The sequence below is a fragment of the Miscanthus floridulus genome, chromosome 1 (genome assembly GCF_019320115.1).
Source record: "Miscanthus floridulus cultivar M001 chromosome 1, ASM1932011v1, whole genome shotgun sequence".
NCBI lineage: Eukaryota > Viridiplantae > Streptophyta > Magnoliopsida > Poales > Poaceae > Miscanthus > Miscanthus floridulus.
Window position 1 is genome coordinate 97,018,019 of NC_089580.1, and position 24,965 is coordinate 97,042,983.

A 24,965-nucleotide genomic window follows, 5' to 3' on the forward strand; every position below is an offset into this window, starting at 1 on the left:
GAAAAGCTTATAAATCTATTCTACATACTGCTACGAACACGTGAGCGAAAGAATCACTCAAATCGGACTTAAAACGCGAAAGTTATGCATGAATTAAGATGTAATGGCATTTCTATAAATAAAACAAACTTAAATTTGAATAAAATCATACTATAACATGTTCATGGACTGCAGGCACTATTACTTAGAAATACAGGGGTAAATTGGAAGAAAATAGGACTGAAAAACAATTATTTTGAATTAAACTGGACTGCAGGTTGAATCTATGAAAATAGAAGGGTTTTTCTACAAAAGGGGCACACTTGACTACGGGTTTGACCTGGCTACTGATTGGATGACCATGTGGCAGTGTGTGAGTGGCACGGTGCACCATGCGTGCATGGGTGCGCTGATGTGGCGCTGTAGACCGAGTCCACGGTCCAACCGGTGGACCGGTTACAATCCCCGAAGTGGTACGTGATCTCAGCCGTCCATCTAAAAACCAATGGCACTGCTATGAAGGAACAGAGGGTCACCGACAATGATGGCTCCCATGGTGGCGCCATGACCAGGATGAATGAGAGCTCCCCTAAGCGGTGCTCTAGTGTGCAAAAAATGAAGAAAGGGCACGTGAAGGGTCGGGAGCTCACCGCGAGTTGATGGGAAGAGTTGGTGGCATCTAGGATAGGCTCCAGAGGCGAGGTTGACGGCAGCGGTGCTCTGGAGACAGAGAGAGAGAGAGAGAGAGAGAACGCAGGTGAGGTTGAATCCGAGTGTAGGGTCACCAAATTGATGTGATGGAGGTACCTTTGGCTATGGGAGAACACGACGGATCTCCAGGTGGCGTCAGCGTCGAGTCCTGAGGCGTAGGTGAGGGAGAGCTGCGGTAGTGGTGGGATTTGGCTATGAGTAGAGGATGGGAGAGGGAGAAGGGATGGCATGGAGCTTTATAGGCCGGGCGGTGAGCGCTAGAAGGAAAGGGAGCAGGGGCACGGGTGGATTGATTACCTGCCATACGGGCATGGGTGCGGTGGCTTGCCATGCACGGCTGCGCCATTGATGGAACGAAGGAAGGAAAGGGGCGTGCGGGGAAGAAAAGGAAAGGGAGGGAGGTGGCGCTGACTTGCGGAACCCGTAGGGCAGTGTGGGAGAAGGGGGCGATAGTGGCAAGCGAGCTGAAGGCCGAGCGGACGGGCGCATCCGGGGCAGTGGGCCGCTGAGCGGTGGGTCAGTGCGGGCATAGGCGCGTGGGGTAGTGCCGAGCAGAGCGGGCTGCCTAGCTGGGCCGTGCGGAACAGGCTGGCATGCTAGAAAGGAGAAGGGAGGGGGAGTGCGGCTGGGCCACCGGGCAGGCCAGTGCGGGAAGGGGGAGAAAAAAAGGACTGGGCTGATTTCCTAGGGTTGGGTCAGAATGAAAGAAAGGAGATTTTTCAAAAACAAAACCTTTTCCAAATCTATTTTTAATTCTATGCCAAATTCAAATAGAATTTGAATTCAACTTCAAATCATCTAGCCCTACACTCAACCAAAAACCATATGCTTTGGCATGAATGCAACAACCATTATTTCTAATCCTTATAGTATATTTTATTTATCCAACATTTATTATTTAGCCTAAGTTAAAAATTCCTAGAAAATTTAATAAATGTTAAGAATTAATTGCTAATTTGTAGTAAGAATTTTGGGTGTTACAAACATACCCCCTTAAGATGAATCTCGTCCTCGAGGTTTGGATTGTTCAAAGACATTGGGATAGTCAGTTCTTAGATCTTCCTCTCTTTCCTAAGTTGCCTCATCCACTGAGTGTCTGTTCCACTGAACCTTGCACATTCTTATTATTTTGCTCCTTGTGATTCTCTCCATTGTTTCCAAGATTCTCACTAGATATTCTTTGTATGATAGATCCCCTCGGAAATCTAGTTCTTCCAAAGGCAATTGTTCCTCAGGTACTCTCAAACATTTCTTAAGTTGTGACACATGGAAAACATCATGAATACCTGAAAGCTGCTTTGGTAATTCTAGCTGGTAAGCAACTTCTCCTCTCCTATTGATGATCTTGAATGGTCCCACATACCTAGGTGACAACTTTCCCTTGGTATGAAATATCTTAACTCCTTTCATAGGTGAAACTTTGAGATAAACAAAGTCACCAATCTCAAACACCAAATCTCTTCTTCTCATGTCCGCATAGCTTTTCTGTCGAGACTGTGCAACCTTCAAGTTTTGCCTTATTGTTTGTACTTGTTTTTCTGCCAGTTGCAAAACATCTGGTCCAAAGACTTGACTTTCCCCTGTTTGATTCCAAAACAATGGGGTTCTGCACTTTCTACCATACAATGCCTCAAATGGTGCCATCTTAAGACTCTTTTGGTAGCTATTATTATAGGAGAATTCGGCATAAGGTAAACTCTTATCCCAACTTGTCCCATACTATAGAGCACAAGCTCTTAGCATATCCTCTAAGATCTGGTTTGTTCTCTTGGTCTGCCCATCTATCTGAGGATGGTAAGCTGAGCTAAAGTTCAACTTTGTATCCATGGACTCATGCAATTTCTGCCAAAAATGTGATGTGAACTGTGTACCCCTATCTGAAACAATCTTCTTTGGTACTCCATGTACAACTTTGCACCCGAATAAGTTATCTTGACTAGAATGAAATGTGCCACTTTTGTCAAACGGTCCACAATTACCCAGATAGAGTCAAATCCTCTTTGTGTATGGGGTAATCCAACTATAAAGTCCATTCCAACTTCTTTCCATTTCCACTCGGGTATCTTCATAGGCTGTAGCAAACTTGCTGGCCTCTAATGTTCTGCCTTTACTCTTTAGCACGTGTCACATATGGCCACATGTTCAGCTATATCTCTCCTTAGTCCATACCACTAGTATCTCTCTTTAAGATCAAGATACATTTTAGTACTCCCTAGGTGTATGGAATAGGCTGAGCTATGAGCTTCCCTCAAGATAGACTCCCTAATAGATTTCACTTCTGGCACACAAATCCTTTTCCAAACCATACTGTCCCTTGATCATCCATGTGGAATCCTAGGGCTTTACCAATCACTATATGTTCCACAATATCCTTGATCCTCTCATCATTCAACTGTCCCTTACGAATTTCCTGTTCTAGAGTAGGTTCTACCTCTAACTCCATGGTGTTAGCCACAATACCCAAATTCAGGTATTTGAACTCCTCACACAACTCTTTAGGTAGTTGAGTTGTATAGGCCATGTTCACATAACTCCTTCTACTCAAGGCATCTGCTACAACATTAGCCTTTCCCGGGTGATAGTGTATGTCCAAATCATAATCCTTGATTAACTCTAGCGATCTGCGCTGCCTTAGATTTAGATCTAACTGTGTGAATATGTACTTCAAACTCTTATGGTCTGTATAAATATCACACTTATGACCAATCAAGTAATGCCTCCAAATCTTGAGAGCATGTACCACGACTACTAACTCCAGATCATGAGTTGGATAATTTAACTCATGTTTCCTCAGCTGTCTGGATGCATAGGCAACAACTCTGCCTTCTTGCATAAGAACACCGCCTAGACCTTATCGTGAGGCATCACAATAGATGGAGAAGCTTTTGGTGAGATTAGGTAAGATGAGCACTAGGGCAGAAGTAAATCTCTTCTTCAACTCCTCAAAACTGTCCTGACATTGCTTAGTCCATACAAATTTGGCATTCTTCTCTAACAAAGCAGTCATGGGCTTGGCTAACTTAGAGAATCTCTCGATGAATCTCTATAGTATCTAGCCATACCCAGAAAACTCCGAATCTCACTAACATCCTTAGGTGGCTTTCAACTCAACACATCTCTAACCTTCTTGGGATCCACTGCTACTCCTCCATTAGAGATTATGTGACCAAGGAAAGATACTTCTTTTAGCCAGAACTCACATTTGCTAAACTTGGCATAAAGCTGATGTTCTCTAAGCTTCTGCAACACCAACCTCAAATGTCCTTCATGTTCTTCATTCTTAGAGTAAACTAATATGTCATCAATGAACACGACGACAAACTTGTCAAGGTACTCCATGAACACTTTGTTCATCAGATACATGAAGTAAGCAGGTGCATTTGTCAGACCAAAGGACATGACTGTGAACTCATATAGTCCATATCGGGTCACAAAAGTAGTTTTGGGGATGTCAGTGTGCCTTATTCTCAACTGATGGTATCTAGATCGAAGGTCGATCTTGGAAAACACACAAGCCCCTTTCAACTGGTTAAACAGGTCATCAATTCTAGGCAGTGGGTACTTGTTCTTAACTATGACCTCATTAAGTGACCTATAATCTATGCACATCCTCTATGTACCATCCTTCTTCTCTACAAATAGTACTGGTGCACCCCAAGGTGAAGAGCTAGGTTGAACATAACCCTCATCTAACAATTCCCTTAATTGTTTCTTAAGTTCTGCTAATTCATTCACTCCCATTCTATAAGGTCTCTAGTTATGGGTGTAGTTCCAGGTAAAAGTTCAATTATAAACTCGATGTCTTGTTCAGGTGGCATACCTGGCAATTCCTTAGGGAAGACATCTGGGTACTCGTTTACTATCCTTAATCTTCTAAGGTTGTGCCCTCCAACTGATTAACTCGGTAGATTTCTAGCAGCTGACTGAGTTGCCACATACTCAACTTCCTCTCTGGATGAAGTGGTAAGATTCATAGAACTATTGCCATAATTAATAACTGCCTTCTGCAACCTTAACCAATCCATACCCAAGATGATGTCAATACCAGATGAGTTTATGACTACAAGGTTTGCTTGGAATTCTACCCCCTTATGCTGAGGCTAGCAGCTAAGCATATCCACTCTACTTTCATTACCCCTCCAGGTGAGCTTACTAACATGTGTTTCTTCATAACACTTACTAGAATATCATGCTTCTTTTATGAATGTATATGCTATAAAGGAATGCAAAGCACCAGAATCAAAAAGTACTGTAGCTGAGTTTGAGTTGACCGGAAATGTACCGATCACCACATCTGGTGCCTCCTAAGCTGTTTTAGTAGTCACATGGTTCACCTTCCCCCGAACATAATTCTGCTACATGTTAGCCATCTTCTTAGGGCATCTATTGGAGTAATGTCCCGGCTCTCCACAATTGAAGCATTTATTACCATTAACTGTATTTGGCGCTTTTGGTGTGCCATTCCTCTGTGGAGCATTGGGGGCATTGTTCCTCATAGGTACATTGTTGGACTGCTACTGGCGCTAAGCTAGTGCTTTGTACTGCTACTGCTGCTGCTACGCACGCTGGGGTTGCTGGTTGTGGTTGAGACCTGACTGACCTTGATAGCGTTGCTGAGGTTGAGCTTGTTGAGGGTTGGCACGGAAGCGAGAGTTGCTCCCATATTGCTATCCTTGAAACTTCCTCTTTTTGTCCTCCATCTGGCGGCGCTTGTTCTCGATCACCAAAGCCTTATCCACCAGCTGCTGGAAGTTAGCAAAAGTATGAGACAGCAACTGATACTGGAGACCATCATTTAAGCCCTCCATAAACAGCTCCTGCCTCTTCCCATCATTATCTACCTTAGTCGGTGCATACCATGACAATTGTATGAACTTGTCATGATATTCAGCAACAGCCATGCTCCCCTGCTTGAGAGCCAAAAACTCCTTTAACTTCATCAGTCCCGCAGACACGTGGTGAGAGCGAAAGGCACTGCGGAACTTGGCCCAAGTGATGGGATTAGCTTCGGTACAGCTGAAGCAGAATGAGTCCCACCAATCTAATGCAGCTCCTTGCAACTATCTAGAAGCATATAAAACCTTCTCCTTGTCATCACACTGGTCAATCTCTAGTTGCCTCTCAATGGCACGTAGCCAGTCGTCAACTTAGAGTGGGTCGACAGAGTGCTTGAATACTGGTGGATGTCCTTTCAGGAACTCTCCCCTCTTATCTCTAACATGAGGGGGGTGCATTCCCATTCCCTTGCCCCATGTTTTGCATGTTCTGGGCCATCTACTGAAGCAACTGTGTCTGCATCATCATCAGCTGCTCCATGGTGACTGGAGGAGGTGGTGGCAGTTCCTCGCCTCCCTAGTTGTTTCTCCTAGTGTTCACCATCTGTAGATACATCATATAAGTCTCATATGTCCAAGCATATAACCCTTAAAAGATAATGGTATAACAAGAGTAAGTGTCACAAGATCAAGACAAGAGATATGTAGGGTATACAAGAAGATATTTGTTCTGAACTTTTCCGGCGAGTTGGACAATAGTAGTGCCGTAAAACGAGCATATCTCACTCTCTGTTTATCATCTGATTGCATATTTTACCTTTCTGGAAATCTTACAAAATTATCTACAACTTTATTTTAGAACACTTTTTCAGATTCTGATGTTTACTTAGTCAAATACAAACGACAAGAAGTACTATTCCAGAATTCTGACAGCACAGAAACCTCAACTTACAACAGCTGTATCTCACAATTTATAATAGGTATTGAGGTGATTCTAGAACCAAAAGAAAGATGTTGAAGTCTACTTATCTCCATAGAATTTTCATAACCATTGGACATCTAGAATATGAGATATGAACTGATAAAGGTAGACTGCTCAGAATGGATAGCATGATAAAACGAAACCCAACTATTTATTCATAATATCCTTAAACCTTAACTAAATGACCGTGGACATGCCCACAAGTCATCACAATCATATCAAAGATCCAAATCAAACATTGTTCATAATAATAAACATCCAACCATGCAAGTAACACTTGTTCAACCATTAAAGAAAGGAACTAAACTCTCTCGCGCATCTACGCATGTTTATTACATATTTTTAAGACTCTCCTATGGGTACGGGTCGATGTTGGTGCTGGTGTTGGGGTCTCCAAACTCTCCTCTGTTCCTCGGGGGTGACTGAGTAGGTACACCTAGCGTCTCCACATCTAGACCTCCTTGCTGCTGCTTTAGTATAGCGTTCTCACGGGCAAGCTGCAGATAGGCCTTCCCCATGACATCGAGCTCGTCCAAGGCCTGATCCAAGTTGGTGTTGGTCTCAGCCAAGCATAACAAGGTAGGCCTCAGCCTCAGGTTCGCCTCTCCAAGTGGTGCAGCGATGTTACATGTAGACTGGCCGCTCCAACGATGGGGAAGATATCAGTCATCCTCCCAGGCGATGTCATCGAAGTGGTGGTCGCGGTTGACCACCAGTTCCTATCAAGCTACATCCCTAATGACAGCCACACGTGTGAGCCATGCAGTGATGGCATGGTGGATGCAGCACACTCGAGTCCCCTCTCGGATGTACACTTCTATCTCTCAGAAGCCGGTGTAGTCAGGGTGAGTCCAATGCTCCGTCCTGTACTGAACAGTGCCTCTAGGGTGGTAGCGATGTACAAGTGCGAGAAGCTTGGGGTGGTAGTAGGCATCACCCTCCAAGTCGTAGTGGATCTCTATGGTCCATCCCTAAGCCAGCAGTGCATTGTGATCATCATCACTGTCATCACCCCCATTTCCACCGTCTCCTCCATCATCACCACCATCTCCACCATCATCACCTCCATCAGCATCAGAATCATCAGAGTCATCTCCATCATCAGGGTCACCAGCTCCCTCCTAGCCACCTTGTCCATGCTCCTCCATAGGATCCTCCTCAGACTCCTCTATCTCAATGGGCTCCTCAAACATGGGCCCCTCTTCTGTTTCTTCATCCATTGGATCTTCCAGCACGTCCTCCAGAGGTTCCCCCATGGGCACCTCCACAGGCGGTTCCTCCTCCTGGTTCCTCAGACCTTCCACCAGATGTGCCAGGACACGCTTGCCCAATGTGAACCTAGTCCTCTTGGTGGGCATCACGATGATCCTCTTGCGTGGGGTCTGCTTGGTGCGGGCCATCTATACGAATGAAAAGGTTGAGTATTAGAACAAAATAATTTTTGGCAATAGATAAGGAACAGAATATAAAAAAATTATAGCAAATTAAAGGTAGTAAAATAATGATAATGTGATCATAGAAACGTCCATTTCTAACTAGGTTGTTCGTCCTACAGTCAGTTATAGCTCTGATACCAATTTGTCGCACCCAATTTTACATAGCAAAACCAAGTACTCATATATGTGCGCCCTAGGATGTCCAAACACACATATATCACAAATTGCAATAGTATCAAAGTAAAGTACTTATTACATCACATATCTCATCATAAAGTTAATACAAAGTTTACCCAATGGCAATATTATTACAATCACAGTGGAATAACTAGCCCAACTGCCATAGGGACTCCAACTGGTGAATGTCTCCCTAGTAGTCCTGGACATCCTCCAGGAACTCTTCATATCCATTATCTGTTACCCATCTAGGATTTTCATTGGATGTAAAGCAAGTGTAAGCTCACCATGCTTAGCAAGTATATCAAAGTGATCTATGAGGCTCAAAAGGCTTGACACTGTTTGATGGCGGCCCGCAATTTTAGTTGATTAAATTTTAGCATCCTGATTCTCTACTTTAATGAACAGTCCCAATTCCCAAGTGATATTAAAGTATAGTCATATTTATCTCAATTCCCAACCATCCACCATCCACAGTAACCACTAATCTTGAAGGATCCAGACCGCTCGTATCTGTGAGCATGGCTGTTATAACAGGTTAATTATTTCTGCAGAAATTGTACATCTTTACCCACCGAGCCGTGATTCCCAAAGTTGGGGTTCGCGAGACCCACTACACCTCTTCCTAGGAAGTGTGGTTGGGTTTTACTATGAAACCCTTAGCTAGTTGCACTAACAAGTTGTAGCTACAAAGAAGTGGCACACGTGGGCATCGCAGCATAGTGCACACCCTAGCAGAAAAAGGAAAGATACCCTCTTATCCTTACTAGAGCTACAGACGAGCTAGTACAATCTAGTTAATAGGTTAAAGTCAGAGTCATATGACACTCGGGGTTGTACGGAACCTCCTGGGTTGCCGCTTCAAGATTAAGTCCTTATGGAGAGGCACTAGAGTACTCAACCCTATACTCTAGCCCCCTATCTGTTGCTAAAAAGCTCCATTTTATCACATTATATATAGCCTTTAATCATGTTTAACAATTATTTTATGTTAAGCGCTGCAGCATCTATCCAAAATGCCTACCCAAAAACCTCTAGGTATCAAGGATATGTGGTACAAGTAATCATCTAGGTAAAGTCCCTATAGGCATTTCAAATTAAACACATGCATTAATATGAATGGTAATAGTTCAAAGGTAACAAGGGGCCTTTGGTACACTTGCCATCCTCAAAGTTGTCCTGGAAGTACTGTTAATCCTGCTGTGGGTCTTCAGTCACCTCAAATGGCTCACCCTCTAATCGTGATCCAATCACCAATCAAGCATCATACCAATCATTACATGCATACAAGATAGACTTCTATTAGAACAGTACATAAAACAGTAAAAACATAAGTTGAAAAGCTTATAAATCTATTCTACTTACTGCTATGAACATGTGAGCAAAAGAATCACTCAAATCAGACTTAAAACGCGAAAGTTATGCATGAATTAAGATGTAATGGCATTTCTATAAATAAAACAAACTTAAATTTGAATAAAATCATACTATAACGTGTTCTTGGACTGTGGGCACTATTACTTAGAAATACAGGGGCTAAATTGGAAGAAAACAGGACTGAAAAACAATTATTTTGAATTAAACTAGACGATAGGTTGAATCTACGAAAATAGAAGGGTTTTTCTGCAAAAGGGGCACACTTGACTGCGGGTTTGACCCGGCTGCTGACTGGATGGCCACATGGCGGTGTGTGAGTGGTGTGGTGCACCACGCGTGTGTGGGCGCGCTTATGTGGCGCTGTAGACCGAGTCCACGGTCCAACCGGTGGACCGTTACAATCCCCGAAGGGGTACGTGATCTCAGCCGTCCATCTAAAAACCGACGGTGCTGCTACGAAGGAACAAAGGGTCACTGGTGATGACGGCTCCCACGGCAGTGCCATGACCGTGATGAACGGGAGCGCCCCTAAGCGGCACTCCAGTGTGCAAAAAATGAAGAAAGGGCATGGGAAGGGTCGGGAGCTCACCATGAGTTGATGGGAAGAGTTGGTGGCATCTAGGATAGGCTCTAGAGGCGAGGTCAACAGTGGTGGTGCTCTAGAGAGAGAGAGCACGCGGGTGAGGTTGAATCCGAGCGTAGGATCACCAATGATATGAACCCGCTAGGGTTTATGGATGATCTTTCGATGAGAGGCGTGAGACAACTCGATTTGGTGGATGGAGATGATGTTCACGGCCCGACTATAGCCTTCCAAGACTGTGCCTTAGCAACCGATACACCACCTCCAAAGGCCGTCACGATCTTGTGGAGCGCAACAACCAGCCACTAGGGCTCCCGTCCTGCATGCAATCGAAGAACTAGCAAGAACAACGAAACAAGCACTAAATTTGCAAGATGAAATTGAAAGCCTCAAACTGAATCTTATTATGAGTGGGGTTCCGAAGACAAGGAGACAGGCGGCTGGATCAGCACGCGCGCCTACAAGCAAGTAGCAAAGGCTAAACTTGATCTAAACAAAACCCAAGTGTTCCTGGTGGCGGCTAAGGGGTATATGATGTGTGAAGGACGACCACAAGAGAGTTTGGGCCGTGCTCCAACCCTAGGACGCGTCCCTACTAGACTCTAAACGATACAAGCCCATTGGGCTAACTTAAGGTGGCACAGCACCCTGGACAGAATAGACCTCTTGGTGATTTTTGGACTGTTGACGCCGCTTCTGAGCCGGTATGAGTACGAGATCAGATCCGTATGAAAGTAGACTTTATTAGCTTTCCAACAAGTCCAGAATCACCCCAATCCGACTCTGTATGTAACCGTGGCGACCGTCGCAAGTTGGAGGTGTGCTGCAGTCCAAATCCAGCCTACGCGAGTCCTTTTCCCTTTCGGTCTTCTCCTTGATTCCTAATCAAAACAAGAGTGCACGTGTCTCCAAGATCTAAACAGGATGGACAAGAGCTCAAGAAGGAACTCACTTGATGATTAACTTTTCGAGCACGAGCACGAGTAATAGGACCAGCAGGTGTCGGCATGGACGGCGTGGATGTATGATTGGTGTTGATGTCCTCATCATCCAAATTGACACAATGGAGGTACCTTTGGCTGCGGGAGAACACGGCGAATCTCCGGGTGGCGTCGGCGTCGAGTCCTGAGGCGCATGTGAGGGAGAGCTATGGCGATGGTGGGATTTAGCTACGAGCAGAGGATGGGAGAGGGAGAAGGGACGTCACAAAGCTTTATAGGCTAGGCAGTGAGCGCTAGAAGGAAAGGGAGTGGGGGTGCGGGCAGATTGATTACCTGCCATACGAGCGCGGGTGCGGCGGCTTGCCATGCACGGCTGCGCCATTGACGGAATGAAGGAAGGAAAGGGGCGTGCAAGGAAGAAAAGGAAAGGGAGGGAGGTGGCGCTGACTTGCGAGACCCGCAGGGTAGTGAGGGAGAAGGGGGCGGCAGAGGCGAGCGAGCTGAAGGCCGAGCAAACGAGCACGTGTGGGGCAGTGGGCCATCGAGTGGTGGGCCAGTGCGGGCGTAGGCGCGTGGGGCAGTGCCGAGCAGAGCGGGCCACCTAGCTGGGCCACGCGGAACAGGCTGGCACGCTGGAAAGGAGAAGGGAGGGGGAGTGTGGCTGGGCCATTGGGTAGGCTAGTGCGGGAAGGGGGAGAAAAAAGGACTGGGCTGATTTCCTAGGGTTGGGCCATAATGGAAGAAAGGAGATTTTTCAAAAACAAAACCTTTTCCAAATCTATTTTCAATTCTAAGCCAAATTCAAATAGAATTTGAATTCAACTTCAAATCATCTAGCCCTACACTCAACCAAAAACCATATGCTTCGGCATGAATGCAACAACCATTGTTTCTAATCCTTATAGTATATTTTATTTATCCAACATTTATTATTTAGCCTAAGTTAAAAATTCCTAGAAAATTTAATAAATGTTAAGAATTAATTGCTAATTTGTAGTAAGAATTTTGGGTGTTACAGTGGTCGGATGACAATGAAGTGCTAGTGGCTCCTCCACCGAGCACTGAGGCACCTTCATGCAACTCGCACATGGAGCAGCAATTGAAGGGAAAGGAGAGAGTCCCCGAGAAGTTGGCGATGTGATTCACTAAGCAGCAGGCGAAGGGAGTCCCCGAGTAGCAGGCGAGGGGAGTCTCGGAGCGGCGGGCGAAGGAGAGGCCGACGGTGGAGACCGAGAGACCTCCACCCCAAGGTGCGGGAATCGGGAAGGCCCCGCCTAGGGGCTCGGGTAGGCAACATCAGTTTAGAGAAGTGTATCAGCAGGACGACACGTAAGTATCCTTGCCTTAGAGTTATTTTCTTATCGGATCTTTATCGCAGTGGTGACTGACGAGCTAATCTGATGCAGAGCGAGGCGTATGGAGGAGTTGAATTTGTTCGTCTAGATCAGCGAGCAACCTGGGGCTGGTCCTGGCATGGAAACGATGCCGGTAGATCCCATCCCAAAGTCCCTAGGCACTCGGCAGCCTACGAAGGAGTCAACTGCCACTTCTGACGGATTTGGTGGTGGCGAACGGTTGGCACCGATGGCGGACGGGTCGGCGGTGATGCCTAGGGCAACGGCAAAAAACGCTAGGTCTTCAGCGGCGAATGCTGGTGCCACGAGTGAGTTTGGGGCAGAGAGACTGGTGTAGCCAGAAGAGCCGGATGCGCTCCCCGAGACATTAGTGGACGAGGTCAGATGCATTGTGTGGCCACCAAGCCTCCAGGTGGCGCCACCCGCTATGGAGGAAGAGGACATGGTGGAAGAGATTGAGCGTGAGGAATCACAACCTCAAGCCATTCTAATCATCCGCAAGCGAGGCGACGAAGTGGTGGTCGTTGGGGAGGACGACACCACCAAAGAGCTCAGGAGGCTAGAGTCCACCCTTTCCATGGTGGTGAAACAAATCAAGGTTAGCATTGCATCATCAATGTTCATGTTTGTCATTGGAGATTTGGAGTTCTTCATAATCTTGTTGCTTTTGCAGGGCATAACTCGGACTACCGAACAATTACGCCAGCTGATCAAGAGGATGGAGCCCCTCGCCAAGGAGAATGAAAAACTAAAGGAGACATTGAAACTTATGGAGAAAAACATCTAGAAGGCCTAGCGTGAGCATGATCTAGCCAAATCCAACGTGCGGGATCTGGAGTACTAGAAGAGCGTCCTATCTGAGCAGCTGGCGATTGTATCCTAGCAGTTGTGGGGTAGGTCTGAGAAGCTAATGGGTGTCTCTGAGTAGCTGATGGGTGCTTCTAAGCAGCTAAAGACCAAGTCTGAGTAGCTACAGAAAGTCTCTGAGCAGAAGAAAGGTATGGTGGATCGCTGAAATTACTTTACATTTTTGAAATCATATTATTGCTGACAACCGTTATGCTTGTAGGGCAAGACACAAAGCTCGGCCAGTTCACCAAGTCATTAGTCGACTTAGGAGGAGGAGGAGGAGATGACTGGGCAGGTAGAGAAGCTAGTCGAGGAGCTAAAAGATGAGTACTTCTTGGTCGGAGTTGTTGTCGGAGTGATTTCTTTTGTTTGATGGTTCCTTGTGACACCTACAGACTACCATTGGAGGACCAAGGCATAGTTCAATGTGCTAGAGTAGGAGGCTAGGACCTAGAGGAACAAGCTCGATGCTATGGTTGCCAGAATCAAGCCGGTGCTTGACTGCGTCGACATGGAGGTGGCTCCTCAGCCCGACGGCAGGCCGCCATGCCCGAACACCATCATCGACAGGTGCAAGGCGGCATGGGAGAACTTCAAAAGCTTCAATCGCGACACCATTGTCACCGCCGTTACACACGCCCTAGTGGTGGTCCGGTCCCATTACCCTACCATTGAACTTCAAGCGATAGGGGCTGGATTCGCCAGAGGGACGGGCGCAATAGAGCACCAGTAGCTAGAAGATGAGGTGGAAGACGCAGCAAAGAAGCTAACCGACTGACATCGACCTGCTTCGGTGAGATGGACGGCGATGGTAAAGCCCAATGATCTACTTGGAGAAAAGTCTGTAATAACTGGAGTAGTCAAATCAGTGCAACGGTGCAGACAATCATTTATATATATGTATAAATGTTGACATGTGCATGTTTATGCAGTTTGCTAGTATTGCGGTGAAAAAAATTATTGTAGTGTTAACCCTAACGCAATTATACGTAGTATAAGTGGCACCTGAGCAGTTGATTCTTTATTGTACTCATGGCCTTGGCAGCCCACAGTCCATAACGTTGAGTGTGGAGCCCATGTACGTGTAGGAGGAATAGGTGTGACCAAGGAACCATAGCCAATCACCCATAACGCAGAGTGCGAAGCCCATAGCACGTGTAGGGAGAGATCGGAGACTGGGTCTTCTCCATAGAGAACAAAGCGGAACATGTGATGCTCGGTGGTTCGTGACATAATTTGGAGATATACGTAGTATAAGTGGTGTCCGAGTAGTTGGTTCTTTATTGTACTCATGGCCTTGGCTAGCCCATAGTCCATAACATTGAGCGTGGAGCCCGTGCATGTGTAGAAGGAAGAGGTGTGACCAAGGAACCGCAGCTGACCACCCATAACACAGAGCGCAGAGCCCATAGCATGTGTAGGGAGAGATCAGGAGACTGGGTCTTTTCCATAGAGCACAGAATAGAACATGTGCTGCTCGGCGGTCGGCTAAATATCTTAAAGACATGGAGAAACATGGCAGAGCATTTATGGAGATCACGTATTGGAGTTATGGAGAAATATGGCAGAGCATTTATGGTGATCTCGTGTTGGAGTTCGTTAAAGGAGTAGCTTAGTGCTGGCGAACGCAAGTGGAGATTAAATCGTAATGGAGAAATAATGGAGACAAATTATGGTGACCAAAACTTTATTCATCATAGAGTGGAGAATACATATCTGAAGCATTTCAAGGATAGAAACATATAAGGTGCTCGATGTGCCATGAATTGGGGATATCGATTCCGTCCAAGTCACATAGCCGATAAGACCCTAGTTGGGTAACCTCTTTGACCACGTAAGGCCCTTCCTAGGGGGAGGAGAGCTTGTGCATCCCTTTGGTTTTCCTGTTTTCTATGGAGAACAAGGTCACTGATAGCAAATGAACAACCTTTGATGTTGCAGGTTGTAGTATCTCCACAAGCCTTCTAGGTATTTGGCTGTGTGGACTGTAGGTGATCAGGCATTCTTCCTCGGCCATATCAATGTCCTCTATCCTGAACAGCTATGGCTTGCTCTTCATGATAATGTACCACCCTAGGTGCTCAGAAGGCAATGTCCACTGGTAGAATGGCTTTTGAGCCATAGACCAAGAAATATGGAGACACACCGGTACTACAACTAGCTTGAGTATGCAGTCCCCAAACCACAGCTAGTAGCTCTTTGAGCCATCTGCCTGGATGCTTTTCTTCTTTCTGATATAGCCTCTTTTTTAGGGCATCAAGGATCATGCCGTTCGCTCGTTTGACCTAGCCATTGGCTCTAGGATGGGCAACAGAGACATATTTGACAGAGATGCATTGGTCTTCATAGAAGTCCCAAAAATGATGACGAGGAAATGTAGTTCTGAGATCAGTGATAATGCTGTTTGGGAGATCGAATTTGTGGATGATATCTTCGAAGAGCTCGACTGCTTTCTTTGCAATAGCTGAAAACAAGCGGTTTCTTATTCGATCCACTTGGAGAACTTGTGGATGGCGAACATATACGTATCGGAAACCACCTGGTGCTAGCTTTAAAGGCCTGATCATGTCCAGTCCCCAGTAAGCAAAAGACCAGGAAGCTAGGATGATCTGCAGTTCTTGTGCTGGCACAGTGGATTTGCTTAGGCAAAAAATTGGCATCCTTCACAATAGTCAGACGAGGTCTTCTACATCGGAGATGGCTATGGGCCAGTAAAAACCATCTCAGAAAGCTTTAACGACTAGGTTTCTCGAGGCCACATAGTTGCCGTAGGAACCTAGAGTGAATTTCAAGAAGTAGTTTCACTCCCTCTTCTTGGGTGATGCATTTCTATAGTATCCCTTCCTTGGCACTTTTCCTCATCAAGTTCCCATCCACCAGCACGTAATGCTTGCTTCGAATGAATTAGGCATTCGGTTTTAGTCTTGTCGGCAGGTACATGCTGGTGAGGTACTTGATTTACTGTTCCCTGCAATCGGCGGCCAGTGAAGGTACTGTAAGTACCTAACTACTCGGTGGGGGGAATTTCTTGAACTTCCTTCTCTTCCTTAATGGATGGTGCCTAAAAGATCTTGAATGAAGACCCCATGCAGAATTGCGATGTGAGAAGAGCCTATCTTGGATAGGTGGTCGGTGAGCTGATTTTGATCTCGTACCACATGGTGGTACTCGATACCATAGAATTTTCCTTCAAGCTTCTTGATTTTGGCACAATATGCATCCATCTTCTCACTAGAGCAGGATCAGTCTTTGTTGAGCTGGTTGATGACTAGCGTGGAGTCCTCGTATACCATGAGGCTTTTGACACCAAGCTCAATGGCTATACGGAGTCCGTGGAGACACGCTTCAGCATTTGGTAGTGTTGTTGGAGGCCAGAAAATGTATTCGAAGAAGGTATCAGAGCTTATCCTTGGTCAGCAGTAATGAACAAAATGCCCACACCAGCACCATTGATGTTGAGGGTGCCATCGAAGTATATCACCTAGTGCTTGGGGCAAGTAGCGACTGATGGGCTCTTGGATCTCAGTCCACTCAGTGACAAAATCAGCGAGTGCATGTGACTTGAGGGTAGGCCTGCTTCTGAATTCGATGGAGTAACTGCTAAGCTCGATAGGCCACTTGATGATGTAGCCAGTTGGCCTCTTTGTTGCAGAGAATGTCCCCTAGAGGGAACTCAGATGACCACGATGATCTTGTAATACTCGAAGTAATCGGCAGAGCTTGCATGACGTGATTAGAATAGCATATAGCAGTTTTTGAACTTGAGGATAACGAGTTTTGGGCTTGTTAAGGACCTCGCTGATGAAGTAGACCGGATGTTGCACCTTATAGGCATGCCCGGACTCCTCGTGTTCGACTGATGGTAGCTGTGCTAACGACGCGAGAAGTGGCAGGCGATGTAGATCAGTAGAGTTTTGTCTAGGTCAAGGCACCGTCATGATCGAAGGCTTTGTTAAAAACAACTTGAGCTGCTCGAAAACTATATCTGCCTCCTCCGACTAGGAAAAGCGCTCGGAGGCCTTGAGGAGTTTGAAGAACGGTAGTCCCTTTTCACTGAGGTGTGATATGAAGCAGCTTAGAGTAGCCATGCAGCCTATAAGCTTCTATACGTCCTTTACTGCAGGTCAGATGTTTCATTTTGGTGATAGCGGAGACCTTGTCGGGATTGGCTTCGATACCATGGGCACTGATGATGTAGCCCAGGAGTATACTAGGATGGAACTCTAAAGATGCACTTTGAAGGGTTCAGCTTCCATCGGTACCTTTTTAGGTTGGCAAATATTTCTTCGAGGTCGATGATGAGATTATCGGTGGTCTTGGAGTTGATGACCACATCAGTCGATGTAAGCTTCGATGTTGTGGCCTATCTGTTGATCAAGGCACATCTAGATGGCCCTTTGGTAGGTCGCCTCAATGTTCTTGAGTCCAAAGGACATGGAGGTATAGCAGTACACACCGAAAGGCTGTGATGAACGACGTCTTGATCTGGTCTTTTTCCTTGAGGGAAATCTAGTGATAGCCAGAGTAACAGTTGAGGAAGGAGGGCTGTTCATAGCCGGCGGTGGAGTCTACAACCTCATCTATCCGAGGCAAACCGAAGGGGTCTTTAGGGCAGTGTTTGTTTTGATCAGTGTAATCAATGCACATTCTCCATTCTTTATTCTTTTTTTTGAACGAGAATAGGGTTTGCTAACCACTCAGGATGATACACTTCTTTTATGAATCCGGTAGATAGGAGCCATTTTATTTCTACCATAATAGCCTCCTTCTTGTCTAGCGCGAATCATTGGAGTTTTTGCTTGATCAGTTTGGCGGTCGACGAGATATTCAAGGAGTGCTCGATCTTATCCTATGGTACCCCTGGCATGTCTGCAGGTTTCCAAGCAAACACATCGGACATTGGCACATAGGAAGGAGATGAGCATGCTTTCCTATTTGGAGTCGAGGTGAGCCCCAATCTTCACTATGTTGGAGGGGTCATCGAGGCCGAGGCCGACTTCCTTAGTTTCTTTGGACTTGGCGGAGGCACGAGGAGGCTCCAGCAATGGGATCTCCAGGTCGTTGGCAGGCACCATGTTGGCATCGGTGACCACACTAGCCATCTAGGATGGAGAGATCGATGGCTTTGGCAAGAGTGAGACTCTCTGTCTCATAGGCATAGACGATGGAGAGGTTGGCCCGCAGGGCCAGGACTCCTATAGGTGAAGGCATCTTCAGCACCAGATAAGTGTAGTGCGGTACAACCATGAACTTGGCCTAGAGCTGGCCAACTAAGTATGGCGTGATAGGCGGTGTTGAAGTCAGGTGATGTAGAAGTTGATGTGCTCGACGCGGATAGTTGCTTGTCGTGCTGAACTGTACTAGTAGGGTGATCTTTCCAAGTGGTTTGGATGCCTTGCTAGGTACCACACCCTAGAAGGAGGAGTCAGAGGGTGTGAGATCTGTTATCCTGAGGCCCAGCTCCTTTAGGGCTCCAGCGAAGAGGAGGTTCAGAGCGCTCCCACCGTCGATGAGCACTTTTCTAAAAAGCACTTTCTAGACGGTTACATCAAGGATGAGGAGGAAATGCCCTATGTAGGGAATGTCCGCCCACTGGTCGGCCCTACTGAAGGTGATGGGGACCTCGGACTAGGGGCGATAGCTAGGGTTGGTGGCAGCGTCTTCCGCATTGATGATGAGCACCCTAACGGGCGGTGAGTTTCTGTTCTCTTATGCTCTCGGTGGAGGCAAGGCCCCTGAAGATAGTGGTGACCACCTTGTCGTGATCCTAGAAGGCATTGTTGTTGCCCTAGGTGGTCGGCGGCCTCTAGCTCCATCGTTTCTGTCATCATCTGGCTTTTTAGCCTAGAACTCCTTAGCCTAAGCCAAGGTAGTCCTTCATATTATGCTTGCATTCTTGTGGAGAGGGCATGGGCCATCGAGGATCTTCTTGTATTGCTCGTCATAGTTGTGCCTTGGCGTGAGGTTCATCGACAGTGGCAATGATATGGTCTGGTCAGGTGGCGGTGATATTGACCAAACTTGGATCCTTCTAGCTGATCATGGTCACTATCTCGATGGTGACTACGGTCGTCAGTAGTGGTGTTCACTATGGCACCGGTCAGTCGGGGCGATCATCGTTGCGGCGAGTTGGGCAATGAGTGCTCGCATCCTCATTAAAGTGCACTTCGACTTCTTTGGCATCGGCAGTACTAGTTGGTGGTTGTAATCATCTCGTCCATCCCTAGTGGGTGGCTTGCGGTTGAACTTAGAGCGAAGATCGTGGTGATGGAGTCCTTGAAGGAAGGCAATGATGACCTCAGCTTCCATGATGTTGGGAATAGAATTCCTCATCTTAGAAAGGCATCTGATGTAGCTATGAAGGAGCTCGGACGGCTTCTGATAGATAGTGGTTCAAATCATGCTTGGTGCCTAGCCTGAGTACACGTAGCCATGTAGTTGTCGGTGATGACCTTCTTCAGTTCTTCCTAGGATCCGATGTAGTCTGGGGCAAGTCTTGTGAACCAGTTCATGGCGGTTGGTGTGAGAATGATAGGAAGATAGTTTGCCATGACACTGATATCTCCTTTGGTGGTGCACATAGTAGTGGCATAAGCCTGTAGCCACTATGTGGGGTTCATCCTTCCCTCGTAGGGCTTGACCCTAGTGATTTTGAAACCACGTGGCCATTGGAGTGTTGGGAGTGACCTCATGAATCCTAGGGGGCCTTTGGGGTTGTCGGTGCCATGATCTGCAATGTTGCTGACATTGAGCAGCTCGAGAGCTAAGTCCTGGTTACTGAACTCATGCTCGTACACTTGACGGCGGCATACTTCTTCTTCATGGCGATTGAAGCGGCGCTCATCAATACATCATCGTGCATCTTGGAGATTATTGAGGTGCACTCAGATGTCTTGGTCGACCTCCTAGTCATGTTGGTGAAGGTGTTCGATGTGGTTGGAGGGGTTGTCTATCATCGCGGTGCTAGTCGGTGAAACAACTTGGGCGGCGATTAGATCTTGGTGTGGCTGATCGGCGAATCAAGCTTATGGAGTATGAAGGTCTCTGATCCTAGCGGATCTCATTGACCTGGCAGTGTGCCACTTTAAGCATTACGGCGACCTTGGCGACCTCTAGTGTCTGCGGGAGCCAAGCGAGCTTGTTGGCGGCCACGGCCAAGCTGGCACTTCGATTCTTGTAGACGTCGTGTCCATCAATAGGGACAAATTCATCATTGAGGTTGCGGTGGAGTTAGCGTGGCCTTCCTTATGAGTCAAGCTCAGCCTCAGCCATCGCAAGGGCAGCCTCATTTGCTCGATGCTGCACACGATTGACATTCCTATTGACACTAGTGGTGCAGTCCTCCTCGGTTTGCCCTTCCCGTAGGGGGCTGTCGATGCTGACATTGAAGATTGCGCCATCACAGAAAGGAGGGAGAGAAAGTTGTTCGACGATGGTCTCGACGACAGTCTCCATAGAGCCCTAGGACACGGAGTTTAGATTCTCTTCCAAGATAGTTTGGAGGGATGCTCTAGGGCATCGGCCGACGTGTAGCATTTTGACAGCTGGCGGGAGCAGGTCGGCAATCTGGTCGGTGAGAGGATGGACATCTTCAACTTGGTCGGCGAATTTGCCACGTAGGGCCTCTTGATAAGTGGCGGTGATGTTGGTGAGCCCAAAGGGTAGGGCCATGACCCTTGGAGTTTCCCGAGCAGCCTCCAATAGATCTAGATCGGAGGGTGGTCGGCGCTGAACCAGAGTGGTCAGAGCCAATTCTATGATGGAGAGGCAATCGGCGAGCTTCTGGCCGACCTGATCGATGGATGCGATCAGATCGTCGTTGTTGATTCGCCTCCTCTAGAAGTGGAGGAGCGAGCGGTGAGTTGTCGGTGGAGATAACCTCAAAGGTGGTTCTGAGATTAGATCTGCAGTCACAGGTGTTGGGGTGATCGACGCAGTATCGATCTACATCGACTCGATGAGCTCTCTGACTCTGTCAACATTGATGATCCACGAGATCAATCCGACCATGAAGATCTGGTGGGGTTGTGGGAGGGACAAAGAGCCTGTGGAACATACCATCTTGTTTGATATAGAAACAACACACACACCCCTACCTGGCATGCCAACTATCGATAGAATATCATCGATAGTCCTCCAAGGGGTATCCCACGAAGGTAGATTGATCGACAGAGGTGTGTGTAATCGAGAACTAGAAGGCAACAGAGACACATGAGTTAGATAGGTTCAGGCCATCAGTATGACATAATACCCTACTCCTGTGGTCTGTTGGATTGTATTGGCTATCGTATGATATTGCGTGAGTGTGGAGGGGGTCCTTGCCCACCTTATATAGTCCAGGGGCAGGGTTACAAGTTGGTTAGATCTAGGAGATAACCGGAAAGTAATAAAAGAATACAAGAATCATGGGATCATACGTATCTTAACAGATCTCGTAGTATCTTCAGGATATCATCTCTGTGTCTTGCAGAAGGCGCCGAGCAGTGTCATGCCTCATAAGGCTTCGTCTTGTGGGCTAGGCCACCCCTAGGGCATGGGTATCTGGGTTGTACCCCCCATAGCTTATAAGCCATACTTTTTTAGCCAACGAACAATATTTTTCTCTCACAACAAATTAGCCAACAATACTTTCAGCCATGACTTATCAGCCAAGCAAACAGGACAATACATCATGATGGGTTGACCTGCCTATCGACTACAAGAGAGACAAGCTCACTGGATGGATCTTTCCTTTCTATTGCCATCGGAAAAAAGACTCCCGAAGGACTAAGTCCATTCCAAATGCATTTTGACCTGAAAACAGTAAAGGCTAATAGACTTACCCCCAATAATGCATGCCAAGTGCATTTTATCCTAATAAACAAACTAAAAAATGATAGATATATAAATACCACTAATCAAGCATGTAGCATCCACAGCATGGTGAAGCGCGCCATTCATCCTAGTCATATATAACAAAAAAACTTGACCCACAGGGTAAGACAACCCCGGGCATTGTGCTTGAAAGCATCTAGGCCCCTAGTTGGGTTTCGATGATTAATGACAATATGAGATTACTATGACTAACGTGTGTTTTGCAGAGGCAATTAAGTTAGGTTATGGTATTGGCAATTGATTGGGCAATCATGGTTGTCATGCCCCTACGATGGAAATCGTTTTGGTTTTCAAAGGATGGACGACAAGGTTAAGGATGGACTTGTTCTAAGTGTCATTTGGTATTGAAGAGACACTTAGAGTAGTTTAGGACTTTGTTTTTCCTTTGGCCGTACTATTAAGGGGGGTATGGACTAGTAGCTTGACCTAGGTGAGTCTAGTGAGTTAGCTATGGTGCACACTTGTCAAATCTAGCACTAGGTAGCTTAGGAGTAGCCCTAAGATCAATTGGAGCAAACTTCATTCACACATGATTTTGAGTTGGAAGTGAATGGAGGGTCAAATGACTGACCGGACGCTGGTCTGGTTGTGACCGAACGCTGAAGGGTGAGTCTGGTCAGTTCATTTGATCAACTGGAGCCATATGGTTGTGACCAGACGCTGAGGGAAAAGTGACCGGATGTTGGGTTCCTGTGTCTGGTCAACTCCAGAGAGGTTCTAGAAAGGGAGTTTCCTGATCGGACGAGTCCGGTCAGTGCTAACTGGACGCTGGTCAGGATTCGATTACTGTCTAGACGCTGAATAGTGAAGTGATTAGACTCTGGGTGCCAGCATCCGGTCAACATCAGTAAGGTTCCAAAGAGCAATTTTTGTGACTGTACGCGTCAGAGTTCGGTCACAACTTAATGGCTCTATGGCAGGGATAACTGACTAGAGCATCTAGTCACCTTGATCGGAGAGTCCGGTCACCCCGCAAAGTGCTGACTCAACCTCCTAATGGTTTGTTTTGAATGAGGGGGTATAAATACTTATTCTATTCATCCCATGGAGGTCTCTTACCCATTTGTTCAACTAAGAAACACCCTTGAGAGTGCTAAGGAGAGCAAGAGCCTAGAGGTGATTGAGATTTGAGAATCCAAGATTAAGGCCTCATTAGTTCAAGGAGAGTAGCATGTGTGCATCCACCCTTCTCAATAGCCTTGTTGTGGTCAAGTGAGAGTTCGTGCTTGTTACTCTTGGTGATCGCCATCACCTAGATGACTTGGTGGTGATCATCCGGCGGAGCTTGTGGATCACCCAACTCAAGTTGTGAGCGGTTGTGGGTGATTCACTGTGATGGAGTGTCAAATAATCAGCCCGTAGAGGGCACTTGATCCTTGCGCAGATCAATGGGGAGCTACACCCTTGCGTGGGTGCTCCAATGAGAACTAGTGGGGAGTGGCGACTCTCCGATACCTCGGCAAAACATCACCGAGTTCCATCTCCTCTCTTTACTTTAAACATTTACATTTGAGCAATTCATTTCTTGTCTTTACATTCTTAGAATTGTCATGCTAGAGTTGGATTGGAACCTAGGGTGCAAAACTTTTGTGCAGTAGATCAATAGGAACACATTCTAGGCACAAGGGGTGAAGTGGGCTAAGTGTAGGGTTTAAATATTGCAATGAATTTTAGAATTAGCCCAATTCACCCCCCTCTTGGGCATCTTGATCCTTTCAATTGATATCAAGGCCTTGTGCTCACGAATTTAGGCTTAACCGCCTAGAGAAAGATGTCCCACGGGGATGGACCTCCTCCTATCTTTGAGGGAAATGATTTTCCTTATTGGAAAATCCACATGGAGGCTTACTTAGAAGCTCTAGATGTTGGAATTCTTAGAGCCGCCTCTCAAGGTTTCCCAAAACCTAAGGATCCCACACACCTTCAAGGCAATGAAGTCAATTATGAGAAATGGAATGCAAAGGCTAGAAACACCATCTTTAGAGGCCTTTGCAAAGATGTGTTTAACCGTGTGCGGAACCACAAGGACGCCCATGCACTATGGTCAGACATTTGTGCGCTCCATGAGGGAACAAAGAGTGAGCATGAGGAACACTATCATCTTGTTATGAAAAAGCTTAATTCATTTGAGATGCTTCTGAAAGAAAGTGCTAATGAAATGTACTCACGCTTGAATGTTCTTGTAGAGGAAATTAATGGGCTTGGACTCACACAAATGCAACCATCCGATGTTGTAAGAAAGATCTTGAGTGTCCTCCCCATTGACAAATATGGGCATATTGTGACCATGCTCCATCAAGGTGATCTTTCCACCGCTACACCAACACAAATATTGGGAAAGATCAATGCACATGAAATGTATATGCAAATCACACCACAAGATGGCTCTTCCTCCACCAAGAAGAAAGACTTAGCATTCAAGGCTAGTCAAGAGAAGGGCAAAGCAAGAGTTGAATATGAGAGCTCAAGTGATGATGAAATCGATGATGCAAGTCTTGCTCTCATGGTGAGAAGAACCACCAAGATGCTTAAGAAGCTCAACAAGAATGGTGTCAAATTTGATGGCATGGAGAAGTTCTTCAGTAGCAATAGAAGGAAGCTAATCTCCGAGATGGATTGCTATAATTGTAGAGAACTTGGTCATCTAGCACATCAATGCCCCAAGCCAAAGAAAGACAAATACAAGAAGTACAAGGGCAAGAAAGATGACTCAAGCAATGAAGATGATGATGAGAAGAACAAAAACAAGCCATACAAGAAGACGGATGGCAAGAAGAAGGATTTCCGATGATGATAGTGAGAACGAGAAGGTGGCCGCTATTGTAATTGACTCTTCACTATCTTCACCGACACCACCGCCATCATCCTCTACACACCTATGCCTTATGGCCAAGGGTGAACAAAAGGTACAAAGTGATGATGAAAG